At 47.7% G+C, this 15,142-nt stretch overlaps 1 non-coding gene across 1 annotated transcript; it reads right to left on the bottom strand.

Moving 5' to 3' along the window:
- Positions 1–13,499: 13,499 nt before the first annotated feature.
- On the bottom strand, positions 13,500–13,572 carry TRNAE-CUC (transfer RNA glutamic acid (anticodon CUC)). Its single transcript has one exon. It is a non-coding gene; the product is annotated as a tRNA-Glu (tRNA).
- Between the last annotated feature and the right edge of the window lie 1,570 nt (positions 13,573–15,142).

Genomic DNA, 15,142 nt, shown 5'->3' with positions numbered 1-15,142 from the left:
AATGTCCACCTGAGACGCTCTCTAGGAAGATTTCCATGCATCTTCGTGGGAAGCGATGCAGGTGCAGGTAGCCCCCGCTCCAGATCTGAGTCACCTGCATCCCTTTCACATTCTCAAGGCTCGGGGAGAGATGACCGCATGTCAGCCTCCTCTGCCCTCTGCCTGCTCCCAGTGCATGGTGACACCCCCATGGTGGGTGGGGTGGATTCCATGGCCACCTCCCACCATCTTGCCCCGCCCACACTTGGCCGGGTAAGAGGCAGGCGTCGTGGTGCTTTTCCATCCTGGGGAGAGGATAAACAAGCTCTGGGTCCGCCCCCCCCCCCCCCCCCCCCCGTGCTGTGTGTGTGTGTGTTCCTATTTAGGACTGGGAGAAACTCAAAGTGAACTTTCTTGGAATCTCTGGAATTTCTTGGCAAAGCCTCATCTTGGGAAGGAGGAGGCAACCTGGATGTTTGCCATCAGTGGCAGGAAGGTGGGTTTTCCTGGGGTCTCGCTGGCTTGAAGACATTCTTCTTCTCCTCTGTGGGAGCCTCAAGCCCGCCTTTGCGCTTTGGTGGACCTGTGTGCAGGGCTGAGTAGCTTTGTGCTTTGTCAGCTGCTGGGCTGACTCCTGCCAGCTGATGGTGATGACAGCACTGAGCAGGCGCGTCCTCTGTCCAGGTCAACTGCTTGATACTTGGTAGCTCCTTTCTCTCTCACAACAGCCCTCTGTGGAAGGTACTGTTCCTTTCTGCACATTCCAGATGTGGAAGCTGAGGCCCAGAGAGGTTGTTTAACTTGCCCAGGGTCACACAGCTAGAAACAGAGTCAGGACTCAAATCTAGACTTTCCAACTTGACGTGTGGCTGTGGGCCAGAGAGTTTGCTTGGCTCTAGCTGGCTTTAGCCTCTTGCTGGCCCTCCTCCTGCCTAAGTTCCCCCAAAGGCCCTTGCTGTCTTCTGGTCTCTAACCCCCTACACATGTGCTTCCTTGGGCTGGAACGCCCTTCTACTTGGCCAACTCCCACTTATTCTCAGGACCTGGCTCAGTGACACCTTCCTCCAGGAAGCTCTCCCAGACTGCTCCCCACATCCAGGCTGGATGCCTCTCTGTGTGGTCCCATGGCACCCTGGGCTTCCCCCCAGCAGATGTTGACCACCCACTGGTATAAGTGGGGCTCTACTTGTCCATCTCCTCCACCAATGCAATCGTCTTCAGGGTGGGGCCTGCTCACTAGATGTTTGATGAATGAATGAATGTTAACTCGAGTCTCTTGCTGTAGTGTCTGGTCAGCACTGCAGCCTGGTTGCTGGGTTTCCATCCCTCCTTGCCTCCCTGTGCCTCAGTTTCTTATATGGAAGATGGAGAGACTCACAGGGTAAACGAGTGAACCCACGGGAAGGACTCAGAACAGCCCTGGCCACCCTCAAGCTGGCCTTATTCTGTCCGGGTGGGGCAGGAAGGCTCTGCCCGGGGCTGACCTACTTCTCCCTTAGGTGCTACTCTCCCAGGTGAATGACTCAGCATTTGGAAATCTTTTTTTTCTTTTTTAAGGAGTCACATCATTCCCCCATCAAACTAAAGCTATTAGGTGAGGTTAAATGCCGGCTGACGGGTGGGGGTGGGATGGCCAGCAAGAAAACTGTCCAGATAAAAACAAGAGACCCGTTGCCATGGAGGACAGAAAATAAAATGTGTGTGTGAATGTGGGGGGATGAGGAGGGGCTGAGGCAGGAGATGCAGGAATTGGGATAAGAAATGACTGGAGGTAGTGCTCGTGGCTACAGGCCTGTAGATGCCACAGCCTACAGACCTTGAGCCCTGAAGCCCCCCTAGACTGTCCCCCAGGGAGGAAATGTGTCACCTAGCGGGGCTGTGACTCCTGGGGGAGGGTCCTTTTCTCCTTCAGCCCGTATTCTCTCTTGCAGTCCTTTCCAAACTCCACTCTGTACAAGAGTCCCACCAGCGGCTCCAAGAAGAGGGTTCTGTGGCGCGGCGCCCGAGGCTGGACCGCAGATCTGTGCCGTCTCTGAATTGGGGCCGAATTGCACATGCCTTGCGATGAATCTTGGATTTTTTTTTTTTTTTTTTTTTTACTAATTGGAGCGGGGACGAATCATAGATTTCCGATTTTATGTAAAATTCTGCTCAGCGCATTAAAGCCATCCCTTTCCGAAAAAAAAAAAACAAAAACAAGAAAACCGAGGGCAAGACCACTCCTGTGTCCCCTCCTGGGCGTTCACAAAGCATGTTCACACGCAAAGGGCCTCGTGCCGTCCCACAATCAAGAAGTCCTTGGAACTTTGTGTAGGCCAGTGTTTCCCTGACTACTTGACCAGGGAACCCTTTTCACAGCATATTTTCACGTTACCCCCATCAACTTCCTGTAGTTCCGGGAACCCTTTCCCCTAAAAGGCACTGGCGCACTGTTCACATCATTGAGATTGAATTGACTTTTCTTTCAAAACTTAAAATGAAAAACCAAATAAAATCTGTATTAGTTTCCTAGGGCTGCTGTAACAAGGTACCATAAACAGGGTGATTTAAAACAACAGACAATTTTTGTCTCAGAGTTCTGAAGGCCGGAAGCCTGCAATCAAGGTGTCGGCAGGGCCGTGCTCCCTTTGACGCCCGTAGGGGAGGATCCCTCCTTGTCTCTGGTAGCTTCTTGTGACAGCATCACGCCAATCTCTGCCTTTGTCTTCACATGACCACCTTACCTCTGTGTGCTGTCTCTGTGTCTCTTCTCTTCTTATAAAACTGCGAGTTGTATTGGATTAGAATCCGATCCTAGCTCCATGTGACCTCATCTTAACTAATCACATCTGCAATGACACATCTGCAATGGGAGTTCACTGCAACCATTCGGAAAGGTGCTTTCTCCACCTTCCGAGACCAGGCAATGACGTTATGTGCAGAGTTAGTGTGGATGGAGGGGTTGCTGCCTGTCGGTCACTGTGCGTGCCGAGTGTATTACAAACAGCATCTCATCGCACTTTTTCACAGTCCTGAGAGCTGGGCTCTGTTGTTATCCCTGTTTTATTAGGCGAGCAGGTTGAGTTGACACAGCTGGCCAGTGGTGAACTGGAGTTTGAAGCAGAGTCTGTGTTTCTGCACTGCCCTGGTTCTTATGCTCTGTGCTGTGCAGCTTCTGGTGGAAATGAGTAGCTGGCTTCAGATCAAGTCCCCATGTCTCCCAGGTGCTTTTTCCACTTGCTTAATTTTTTATTTGGCCTTCATATATTTATTGGCCATTTAGATTTGACCTTTAGTGAATTTATGTCCATATCCTTTGCCTACTTTTCTATTGTCTTCCTATTGTAAATTTGTGAGAACTCTTTATATAGGACAGATACTGACACTTTCTCTGTAAAATGTAAATATTTTCTGTAAATAGTTGTCTGTTTGCTTAATTTACTATATCTTTTGCCATCCAAGAATTTAATATTTCTTGGCTAAGGTATGTCTTTTTTTTCTTTTATGCACTTTGAATTTCCTAGCTCCATTAAAATAGATTCCCCAATACCTACTTTGTATTTTCTTGTCTCCTAAATTATATGATTCTTCTTGTTTTTCTTTTTGCAGATAACATTTATTCCAACTAGAACTTATTTTTGCCAATAGAACTTATAGTTTGAGGTAGGGATCTGACACTATTTTCATCCAGAAAGATATCCACTTGGGCTAGCATCATTTGTTAAATAAACTGTTTTTTCCAGTTGAATTCCATTCACTTGTTTTTCTCCAGGGGGGATAAGGCTGGGAAAGTGTCTTAGAGGAGGTGGGGTTTTGGAAGCTGCAGGAATGTTGGGATGAGGTGCTCTGGTGAGGGAGGGGCCTGTGCAAGAAGGGAAGGGAGTTGGGGACAGAAGGTTCGACAGAGGAGAAGAAGTTACGGGGTCAGAGAGGCAGGTTAACTCCTGTTCCAGGGGCACCCCTGGAGGAACCAGAGCTTCCGGCTGGGGTGGGGCCAGAGCTGCTGGGACAGGGATACCTGTATGGACAGAGAGTGCCCTTATTCACAGGGTTTGGTCCCAAGGGTGTGGAGGTCTGGGGTGTTGATGAGAAGGCAGAGCACAAGGCCTGGGACTTGGAGAGGGGGGATTCCCCAGGGGATGGACAGCTGAGCAGGAGCCCAGTCCCCTGGATGCTGTGCCCGCCCACCTCCTGGGCACTCACCTTCCCAAGCACGCCAGTGGGTTCTTCCGGAAGCACCTGCTACTCTGCCTGGACGTGTGCTCACCCTGTGCATGGGGTAGTCTGGAAACGCTAATTGATTAACTAATGTCTTCAGGAGCAGCCCGCACTGCGGGATGGGTGACCTTTGGTGTATAAACCCGCAGCTTGCTTGGCCCTTAGGTGGGCAACTCTGAGCAGTGGTCTGCACCCTCTCCTAGAGGTCCCCAGAAGGACTGAACCCCAGTTGCTCATGGCAATGACCTTCTTGTGGACATATCCTTCCCTCTCTCCTTCTCCCGCTCCCCTACCTGTGCTTCCTGGGACCCCCTTGATCAACTCCTGGCACTTGCATCCTTATCTCAGGGGCTGCTTCTGGGGAAACCTAAACTCCTATGTTAGGTCAGCGCCCCAGAGGGCTGGTTGGAACCATCCCATCCCTCCCGCTTCAGGCACTGTTGGTCCCAGGGTTTGGAGGAGGGGAGTGTGAACCTCTGGAGAGGGGAGGAGAGACTTGCAGAGTTTGCCACCTGGGAAGGCTCAGCATTGGAGGTTGTGAGCAACAGAAACTCAGCTGTAACTAGTTTAACCCCAAAGGGGGAAATATTGACTTACGGGACTGAAAAATTCTGATGACGGCAGTAGCCTGCAGCATGGCTGGGCCCAGGGGCTCCAACCGAGTCAGCAGTTCTCTCTCCATTGCTCACCTGCTTCCCTTGTGGTTGCTTTCATTCTGGAAGTGGGGCAGCTTTCCATGTGGTGCCCCTACCCCAACCTCAGGTTTATATTCCACTAGCTTAGCAACCCCGTTGGAAAGAGTCTGCCTCTCTTCTAGTAATTTTAGGAAACATCCCAGCCCTGACTCTCACTCAGTAGAGCCCGGGTGAAGGACCAAAGTCTGAACCAGTCCTTGCAGCCAGGTAGAGGGTGTGAGCTGACTGGCCAGGTCTGGTCCTGGGCCACCCACCCTGGGGAATGGGCTCAGTCTCATAAGATTGGAGGCCTTGTCTCTCCCTACAAAGATGGGCTCTGTTCCCTGTGGAAGAAGGGACAGGAAAGTGAAATCCACAGATGAGGATGGGCAGGTTGGGTTGGCGCGGGACAAAGGAGAACAGAAAAACCGGGAGAGGAAGGCAAAGAGCCATTGGGCGGAGGGAAAGGAGACAATTTCAGTGACTTTATTGTGGAGCCCAGGCTGTCAGATGCCTGCCCTGAAGCACTGTTATGAGAAGGCAAGGATTGAAAAAAAATAGGTTCAATGTTTTTGGAGGGGCGTTTATTTTAAAACTTTTTATTTTGAAATGGTTTTAGATTAACCCAAGATTTGCAAAGATAATACAGCTTTCCTGTGTGCCCTCATCCAGTTTCATGTTAACACCTTACATACCTGCGGTGCGGTGCATTTACCAAAACTAAGAAATTATCATTGCTGCGCCACGATTAACGCAAGTACAGACTTTATTCAGATTTCCCCAGTTTTCCCTACTGATGTCCGTTTTCTGTTCTAGGATCCAGTCTAGGATCCTACATTGCTTTTAGTCATCGTGTGTCCTTATCTCATTTATAGTCATCGTGCGTCTCCTCCAGTCTGTGACAGTTTTTGCCGTGTTTCCCTGCCTTTCATTACCTGGACATTTTTGTAGAGCGGCTGTCAGATGGTTCGTAGAACGTTCGTCAGCATGGGTATAACTGACGTTTTCTCCCGAGGACACTGAGCTTATGGATCTGGGGATGAAGACCGCAGAGGTGAAGTCTTCTCAATGCATCGTATCCAAGGGCTCAGGATACCAACGTGACTTCTCACTGCTGCTGTTAAGCAGGTGGTCACTGGGTTTAGGGGCTGCCCGCCAGGTCTCTCTACCGTAAAGTTAGTATTTCCCCCTTTCCACACTCTATTTGGGATGCAGGGTTTTGGATGAGTTTTGTCCTGGGAATGGGGAGCAGATGCCCTCTCTTCCTCCCCGGGTTCTCCCTCCTCCCCAGCCAGGCCTCCATGTACACCTGCTGGGGTGGACGCTGGTGCCATGTTCTCTGTCACTCTCCAGGAAGGCTGGCGGTGGCTTCTCCTTGAGGGTTCTGAATCTCAAGGCCGTCCTGTCTGCTGGGTCACAGAACCGTTGTGTTTCACATGCAGCCGGTTTGGGGCTCTAGTTGTGCATATCTGGATTCTAATTGGGAAACTTGGGCCAAAGCCAGATGTGGTGCTGCCCCAGCTTCCTGGAGAAACCCGGAGTTTTCTCCACGACAAAGATGGTCTAGTCCAGGGAAGTAAGGAGAGTTTGCTCGCAGAAGCGGGAGTAACTGAATTACCTAGGAGGCCAGCGGCGCCTCTCACCTGCTGGGAGGAGATGGATGTCTCTACTGAAAAGAAGGAGGTGGGGCGTGCTCCAGGTGACCTGAGCGGAGGGCTCACAGAGCCGGGGAGGACACCAGCCCTGGCCCGAGACATTGGTGACAGCCCGTTTGCCAGGGTCTCTGCTGACCTGTGGCTGCTCTCTGGAAGTGAAACATTTTGCAGATTTACTCATTTGGGTCCTGTTGGCAGTTATGTTCTGAAAGATAATGAGTTGTCGGAGCAACTAAGACCCTGTGCTTTAAAAGGAAGCTGAGGACTTCCCTGGTGGCACAGTGGTTAAGTGGCCAATGCGGGGGACATGGGTTCGAGCCCTAGTCCTGGAAGATCCCACATGCCCGTGGGATCCGTGCACCACAACTACTGAGCCTGCGCTCTAGAGCCCATGCGCCACAACTACTGAAGCCCACGCGCCTAGATCCCGTGCTCCGCAACAAGAGAAGCCCGCGCACCGCAACGAAGAGTAGCCCCCTGCTCACCACAACTAGAGAAAGCCCGCGAGAAGCAACAAAGAACCAACACAGCCAAAAACAAACAAACAAACAAACAAACAAATAAATAAAAGGAAGCTGAGCCTGTAAAAATAAGTGTGGTTGGTGACCCAGAAAAATCGGAAGTTTGTACAATGCCTGTGCATGTATGGAATTCGGGCACTTTAGCTCCTGCTGGCATTGAGGGGCAGGCTGGGAAGACATTGGGTTTGGATTTGGTGTCAGCCCCGTGAGCGGCAGGCCTCGGCTGCACCCTTTATTAGCATGGGGTGACCTCAGGCAAGCGACCTGGCCTCCCGAGCCTAGCGTCTCCTCTGAGAAATGGGGATAATAATAGTGCAGCCATCTCGTCTTGCAGCTCAGGGGCTGTTTGGATTTGAGGTTATTCGGCAGGCAGGAAATTAAAAAAATATATATGCATGAGGGATATTTTCTATTTGGCCCAAGAAGGAGAAACACGATTTGGGCACTGTGTGCCTGAGGCTGAGAGGGGCCCTGGGGACAATGTGGGACCCTAACCAGGAGGGCCCCTGAGCTGTTTGAGCCTGGATCCTGCCAGGGCGGAGGAAACATGGCTGGCCAGCACCTAGAGGGTTTTGTGCTCTGGGAAATGGTGTCTGAACACCAGTGCAAGGGCAGGGTGGGACGTGTCCCCTGGGGGGCTTGTGGACAGCAGTGAAGAGGCCAGAGTAGGAGAAGGTGAGTACAGAGTGTGCCTGAGCTCACAGGAGCCCCAGGAACACCTGGGAACAAGGTTCAAAGAGGCCGAGACCCTGAGGGTGGTGGCTCGAGCTGGTGAGATGCAGGCTCAGTGGTCATGGAGGTCCCCAGATGGTACCACCTGCAGGGGTGGCCGAGGACACTGGGTCACTGTAATACCTACCTCCTAAGGCTGGGGGTCAGGTGAGAGCACCGGGGGGGCAGGCATTGTGACGACTCAAAGTGCTATGATAAGCTCCAGTGCACCCTACCCAGCCACCTCGTCACCGCTCTGAGCCTCAGTTTTCACATGTGCGAAATGGGGATGATGAGAAGGCTCTCCTTCCCCTAGAGTTGTTACGAGGATGGAGTGACATAAATATGACTTCTTCTTAGAGGCTGAATAACATGCACAGAGTCACACAGCTGAGAGCATCAGTGTCAGATTCTGTTTGACCCCGTCATAATCAGCGTCGTATCCCTGCATAGCCAACGCTCAGCAGATGTGGGTGAAGGAATAAATGAATGCTGTTCCCATATTCCACAGTGTTCCATTAGAGCTCAAAGTGCTATTTGTAGAAGTCCTGTTATGAACACACTCCCACAGAAACAAGTAGGACCTGAGCTCCGAGCAATGAAGTTCACTGAGGGCTGGTCTGCAAGCTATTGCGTGTTGCTTTCTTTCATCCTTGTAATGATCCTATGAAATGGGTCCTATGACTAGAACCCAATTCCCACTGAATATAATTCCCGTTTTGTAGCAAAGGGAACCAAGTCTTGGAGAGGCCAGGTGATTTGCCCAAGGTCCTAAGGAGGTAAGAGGCAAAGCCAGGATTTGAACCAGGTGGCTTACTCCAGAGCCCAAACGCTCCAGCCCTTCATTTTGCAGTTGATGGTGGCAGAGAACTTGGTCCCAGGTATCCAGTGGGCAGGCCAGCCCCGGACCCCATCTCTGGTTAACCAACCCAGGCTCCCACCGTACCACTAACGAGCAGTTTCCAGGAGGTTGCTGCCAGGAAACAAGACCCAAGGCCTTCTCCAGGAATTACATTAGGGGCTTAAGAGGCAGAGAGTGTTTCAGAATAGCTATTGGAGCCGACAATTATTATTTTTTTGGTTCGATGGGTAAAATTTCCCTCTCGCTTCTTACTCCCTTGCTAAAGGACTCAATTGAATAAGTAAGAGAAACAGCAGCATGTGTTATTTGAAAACTGTTTAGTGCAATTACCTTTGCAGACTTTACTGAATTTGAAAATGATAGATGGCAAATCTTAATTTCCCAAACGCTCCACTCCGGCAAGCAGTTTGTTAAAGATTAGCAGTGCGGCTAATCACCGGTGCATAATGCCCACGAATACACGTTTTTCCTTTTTATGAAACACATTATGCTAATCACCCTGTATTCCATTTTTCAATAAAAGGTCAGCAGAGCACTGTTTGTTCAGAATGTGCAATTTAAACTTCATGTCTGTCATTAGAGATAATCTAGGTTTGCTGTATCAAGTGGGGTTGTCATAGAAACCAGACCCGCAAGCTTTGTTTATGGCCTTTGGAGAATAAACACTTTGCATTTATTTCTCTGGAAAGGAAAAAAAAAAACACATCAGAAATCATCGAACAATTAAGTAAGGTTTGAAACAGAGCGATAATAGCCCAGAAGAGAGAGCTATGTCATTCATCAAAAATCAATAACTGTCACACAGTTGGTATACCCGGGCATTCAAGCAGGTAACTGACGAAAGTGGTCAAATGTTTCCCCTGGAAAGAACAAGTAAGGGAGAGCGGATGTGTTATTATGTCAAGTAGAGAATTAATTTAAATGTGCTAATGGGCTTTATCCAAGCTAATATACCCCTGAAAAATATTTTGTATAAATTGCATCAAGTGCCTGATTAGGCTTTTTTTATGCCATATATTTGGATATTCACTTGTGAACCCCGAATAGCTGAGATGATTCCATAGTATGGTTTTTCTGATCTTCCTCCTGTCATTTATAAGGACCCTCCCTGGAAGCAGTTCAGGGATCCTGGGCTTCAGCATTTTAAGATCCTGCTTGAGTAGCTTCACCATGTTTATCAAATCGGAATGCAGGATGATGCCCAGTTAAATTTGAATCGTTTTTTAGGCATGTCACAAATATTGCACGGGGTATACTTATGCTGAAATTATTGTTTAGCCGAAATGCAAATTTAACTGGGTGTCCTATATGAAATCTGTCTTCCTGTGTCTGAAGGGTCCAAGGGGGTGAGGCGGTCACTCTCTGAGCTCCTCTGCCAGCCTCAGTCAGGCCTGTGCTTCTTTTAATAGGGGAATGAGAAGTGTGTGCATGGGATGCGGGTGCATGACTAATCCTGTTAGTGTGATTGTGGCTCTGATTTGCCTGAGGCACCAAGCAAAGTCAAGTGCAAACAAGTCAACCACTTGGAAATGACCAAACAGCGCTCAGCCCAGCCACCCCATAGTGGGAAAGCTTCTGGGCGTTTGCCCACCGAAAGAGGGTTGTTAGACCTCCTTTCCTGGGCTGGGAGCTAACTGCCCCCAGTTGTTTCCTGTGGTGTGTGATGCTCAATTCAGGGCTGAAAGGGTGGGGTTCTGTGAACTGTGGCCCTGGCCATGGGCAACTTCATTGTTGTAACCTCCACCCATGCGACGCAATTCGCAGAGATCTGGTAACTGGCAGGAGGTGCATTCGTTAGGCTACTGTATTGGATTCAGGTTGATGGAGTGAAGTACCCAACACACAGTCAGTTCAACACGTGGGAATTCAGTATCTGCTGCCCTGGCTCAGGCACTCAAGGGGACCCAAAGCCAGATGACGGCGAGTCCTCCAGGGATGCCTCAGCCAGCAGGGAGAGAGTCAAGCATAGATGTCACTCGAGAACCAGCAGATGGTCCGAGTGCCAGAGCAGAGGCAGAAACAAAATGCCACGAGAACGTGTGGGGAGAGATGGTGTCACCCCGGGAGCCTGGGGAGCCTTCTTGGAGGACGGGGATTCGCAGGTGGTCTTTGAGGTGACGGTGTATTAAATCAGATTAGTTAACGCTAAAAGTATGTGTCTCACAAGGACACTCTCACTGGATTTGGGGGCCACCCTAATTCAGCACGATCTCATCTCCATCCTCAATTACCTCTGTAAAGACCCTACTTCTAGATAAGGTCACATTCTGAGTTTCCAGGTAGACATGAATTTTTGGAGGAGACTATTCAACCAACTACAGTTGCCGATGATGAAATCTTACAGATTTCACAAAATGTAGAGATTCTGCCTTCTCTTGAACAATCAGATCTGGCCCTGGTGGGCCTCCAGTAGACCGGGTCAGAGGGGCAACTGGCCTTTCCCCAGGCACACCCTCTCCAGGCACCAGGTGCCCTGCTCAGTTCTTCACCTGCCCAAGCCCTGTTTTAGTTCAGGTAGAGCTGTCACGCGACCTCTGTGAGGCTGGAGTCTGCTTCCTGCTCTCCCATCTCCTTCCCAACACGTCCTTCATGACATACACTCATTTATTCTATGCATGAGTTGCTGCTTAATAGTATCTATTTCCAGAGTCAGAAATATTTGATTCCAATTAGGGACACCAAGTTGAAACCCATGCAGTGTCAAAAATGCAGGTCAGGTGATAATTGAGAGCCCTGGGACATAGGACAAGGAGGGAGGGTGTAGGCTCCCAGACCAGGCAAGCCATGCAGCTCCTGCTCTGATCCCTGTGTGGTCTTGGGAAAGTAACTCAGTCTTAAGTAGCCTCAGTTTCACACCTGTGAAATGGGTATAATAACAGTTCCCTTCAATGTTGTTAGAACTTGAAATACTGTGTGTAAAGTGCCCAGCAGAGTCCTGGCATGTAGTAGAGGCTTAATAAGTGTCTGGTGAATAAATCATGCGTGAACTAGTTGTCTGAACTTTGAATCACTTACAGCTAAAACAGGATAAATGGTTCAGATGCAAATAATAGTGTCCAAAACACACTGATGAAATCAGGAAAGAAGGTGGTAGAATGTTCCAAGAAAGATTCTCCTTGGCCCTGCAATGCAATAAACTATGCATTTTTTTCAGTCAAAAGGGAATTCACTCCAAGATCAGTAAGTAGTCATTCCAGAGGTAGTAATAATGACAAACCTCAATGGTTATCCCAACAGATGCAAAGTTTATATCAATTAGGGAGCAAAGTCAGATATTTTTCCAACATCTAGGATAGCATTTCCAATTGTGTGTGTTCTAAAAAAGTTAATAGGTGTTCTGTGAAAAAAAAACCGTTCCTGGTTAAACAATTTGGGAAAATCCTCAAGTATAAGAGTTTTCTTTACTGCAGGAATTTTCAGAGGCTTTAATATGTTAATATGGAGTGTGAATTTCCTAAATTAGGATAGAACATGGAGTATCTCCCAAATATATTTGGGCAGAGAAAAACCACCTTCCCCCATACCTTTTTTTGGAACTAGCGCTGCATGGAGCACAGCACTGGGACGATTTCTGATGAATACTGTCTCCCCACCAAATGCTAGATATTCTTGTAGGTTTCAGGAGGGCTCCAATCCTTGATAGAACTGGCTGGCTGCACAGCCCTATGATTTCGGTTATTAAATGAAAGGCTGATCAAAGGGCTATGGAAGGAAAGACACTGGGCATCGAGCCTGTCTGAACGATGTCACCTTTAAGGCAACTGGTGAGAGATTCCTGTAGGCTGCCTACAGATAGACCGAATAGGAAGGATTGGGGAAAGCCAGGACAAGGGTCCAGCTGCCCCACGTGGGCTCCCATCTGTCTCAGCTTCCAGGTCCTCCAGGGACAAATCTCATTTTCAGAGGAGCTTCCAGCTCAAGTGCTGGGACACAGATAGGGCTTCCTGGGGCCTGGGGTCGGAGGTTGCCTGTTTCTGAAGCTATCACCTTTAGGCTCCTTATTTCTCTGCCGCCAAACCCCACCAGCTGACTCTGCCCAGTAACCCCCTTCCCACCAAGACTCGAAGATGCAGGCAAAACTCATCAGCCTTACAATTTAAGCCCTAGATTCTACCTCTAAGTCATTCTTTTTTTTAAAAAATAAGCTTTCTGTTTTTAATTAATTAATTTATATTTTTAAATTTTTGGCTGCATTGGGTCTTTGTTGCTGCACACGGGCTTTCTCTAGTTGCGGCGAGTGGGGGCTACTCTTCGTTGCAGTGCATGGGCTTCTCATTGTGGTGGCTTCTCTTGTCATGGAGCACGGGCTCTAGGCATGCGGGCTTCAGTAGTTGCAGCGCGTGGGCTCAGTAGTTGAGGCTTGCGGGCTCTAGAGCACAGGCTCAGTAGTTGTGGCGCATGGGCTTAGCTGTTCTGCAGCATGTGGGATCTTCCCAGACCAGGGATCGAACCCGTGTCCCCTGCATTGGCAGGTGGATTCTTAACTGCTGCGCCACCAGGGAAGTCCTAACTCATTTTTATAACTCCTCTGCTCATATCTCTTGACAGTTCAGTCACATGACTCTCCTAGCTGCAAAGGAGACAAGGAAATGAGTCTTTGACCTGGGTGCCCTTGTGTCCACCTGAAAATCAGGGCTCTCTTAAAAAAAAAAAAAAGAAGGGGATACTGGGAGGATACTGGGAGGTAACTAGCAGTCTGCTACAACATCCTTAACTTTGGCCAAGACATTCTTTTTGTTGGTTTTATTGTATTTGTTTACTTTTTAAAAAATAAATAGTCACAGGTAGACTATTTTTCTTTTTAAATATTTACTTATTTGGCTGCGCCGGGTCTTCATTGTGGCAGGCGGGATCTTTAGTTGCGGCATGCGGACTCTTAGTTGCGACATGCAGGATCTAGTTCCCTGACCAGGGATCAAACCTGGGCTCCCTGCATTGAGAGTGCAAAGTCTTAACCACTGGACCACCAGGGAAGTCCCTATTTTATTATTTTTTTATTAATTTTTTTATCGGAGTATAGTTGATTTACAACATTGTGTTAGTTTCTGCTGTACAGCAAAGTGAGTCAGTTATACATATACACATATCCACTCTTTTTTAGATTCTGTTCCCATATAGGTCATTACAGAGTATTGAATGGCATTCCCTGTGCTGTACAGTAGGTTCTTTTTTTTTAGAAAGCACTTTTTAATTATTTATTTATTTATTAAATATTTATTTATTTATTTATTTGGTTGTGTGGGTGTCTTAGTTGCAGCAGGTGGGCTCCTTAGTTGTGGCATGCGAATTCTTAGTTGCGGCATGCATGTGGCATCTAGTTCCCCAACCGGGGATCGAACCCGGGCCACTTGTGTTGGGAGTGTGGAGTCTTAAGCACTGCGCCACCAGAGAAGTCCCCAGTAGGTTCTTATTAGTTATCTATTTTATATATAGTAGTGTGTATATGTCATTCCCAATATATCCCTCCCCCTTTTCCCCCTTCATAAGCATAAGTTTGATTTCTACATCTGACTCAATTTCTGTCTTGTAAATAGGTTCATTTGTACCATTTTTTTAGATTCCACATATAAGCAATATCATCTGATATTTGTCTTTCTCTGTCTTACTTACTTCACATAGTATGACAATCTCTAGGTCCATCCATGTCACTGCAGATGGCATTATTTCATTCTTTTTTATGGCTGAGTAATATTCCATTGTATATATGCACCACATCTTTTTTATCCATTCCTCTGTTGATGGTCATTTAGGTTGCTTCCATGTCCTGGCTATTGTAAATAGTGCTGCAGTGAACACTGGGGTGCATGTATCTTTTCGAATTATGGTTTTCTCCAGATATATGCCCATGAGTGGGATTGCTGGATCATACGGTAGCTCTATTTTTAGTTTTTTAAGGAATCTCCATACTGTTCTCCATAGTGGCTGTATCAATTTACATTCCCATCAACAGTGCAAGAGGGCTCCCTTTTCTCCACACGCTCTCCAGCATTTGTTGTTTGAAGATTTTCTGATGATGGCCATTCTAACTGGTGTGAGGTGATACCTCATTGTAGTTTTGATTTACATTTCTCTAATAATTAGTGATGTTGAGCAGCTTGTCATGTGCTCTTGGCCATCTGTATGTCTTCTTTGGAGAAATGCCTATTTAGATCTTTCGCCCATTTTTTGATTGGGTGTTTTATTTATTTTTTATTAAAAATTTCATACATGTTTACTGATGAAAATCTGAAAAATGTTGGCAATTTTCAAAAAAAGAGCTATCTATGACCACTAATCATGCTTCCTAGAGATAACTATTATTAACACTGCATATAAATGTTCCCTCCCCCTCCTGCCCAATTTTGAGGTCATGTCTTAAATTTGATATTATATCCTGCTTTTTCACCATATTTTTGCATGTCATTGAAAACCCTTCACAAGTATTTTTAACAATGACAATCATATGGCTGTAATTATATGTACTATGATTTACTTAGTCATTCCTCTAATGGTTATTGAAATTGTTAGCAATTTTTCATTATTAACAGTAAAGAACATTTCCTG

The sequence above is a fragment of the Lagenorhynchus albirostris genome, chromosome 16, assembly GCF_949774975.1.
Source record: "Lagenorhynchus albirostris chromosome 16, mLagAlb1.1, whole genome shotgun sequence".
Classification (NCBI taxonomy): domain Eukaryota; kingdom Metazoa; phylum Chordata; class Mammalia; order Artiodactyla; family Delphinidae; genus Lagenorhynchus; species Lagenorhynchus albirostris.
Note: the sequence above shows the minus strand (reverse complement) of the source record. Positions and strands in the feature narration are given on the sequence as shown.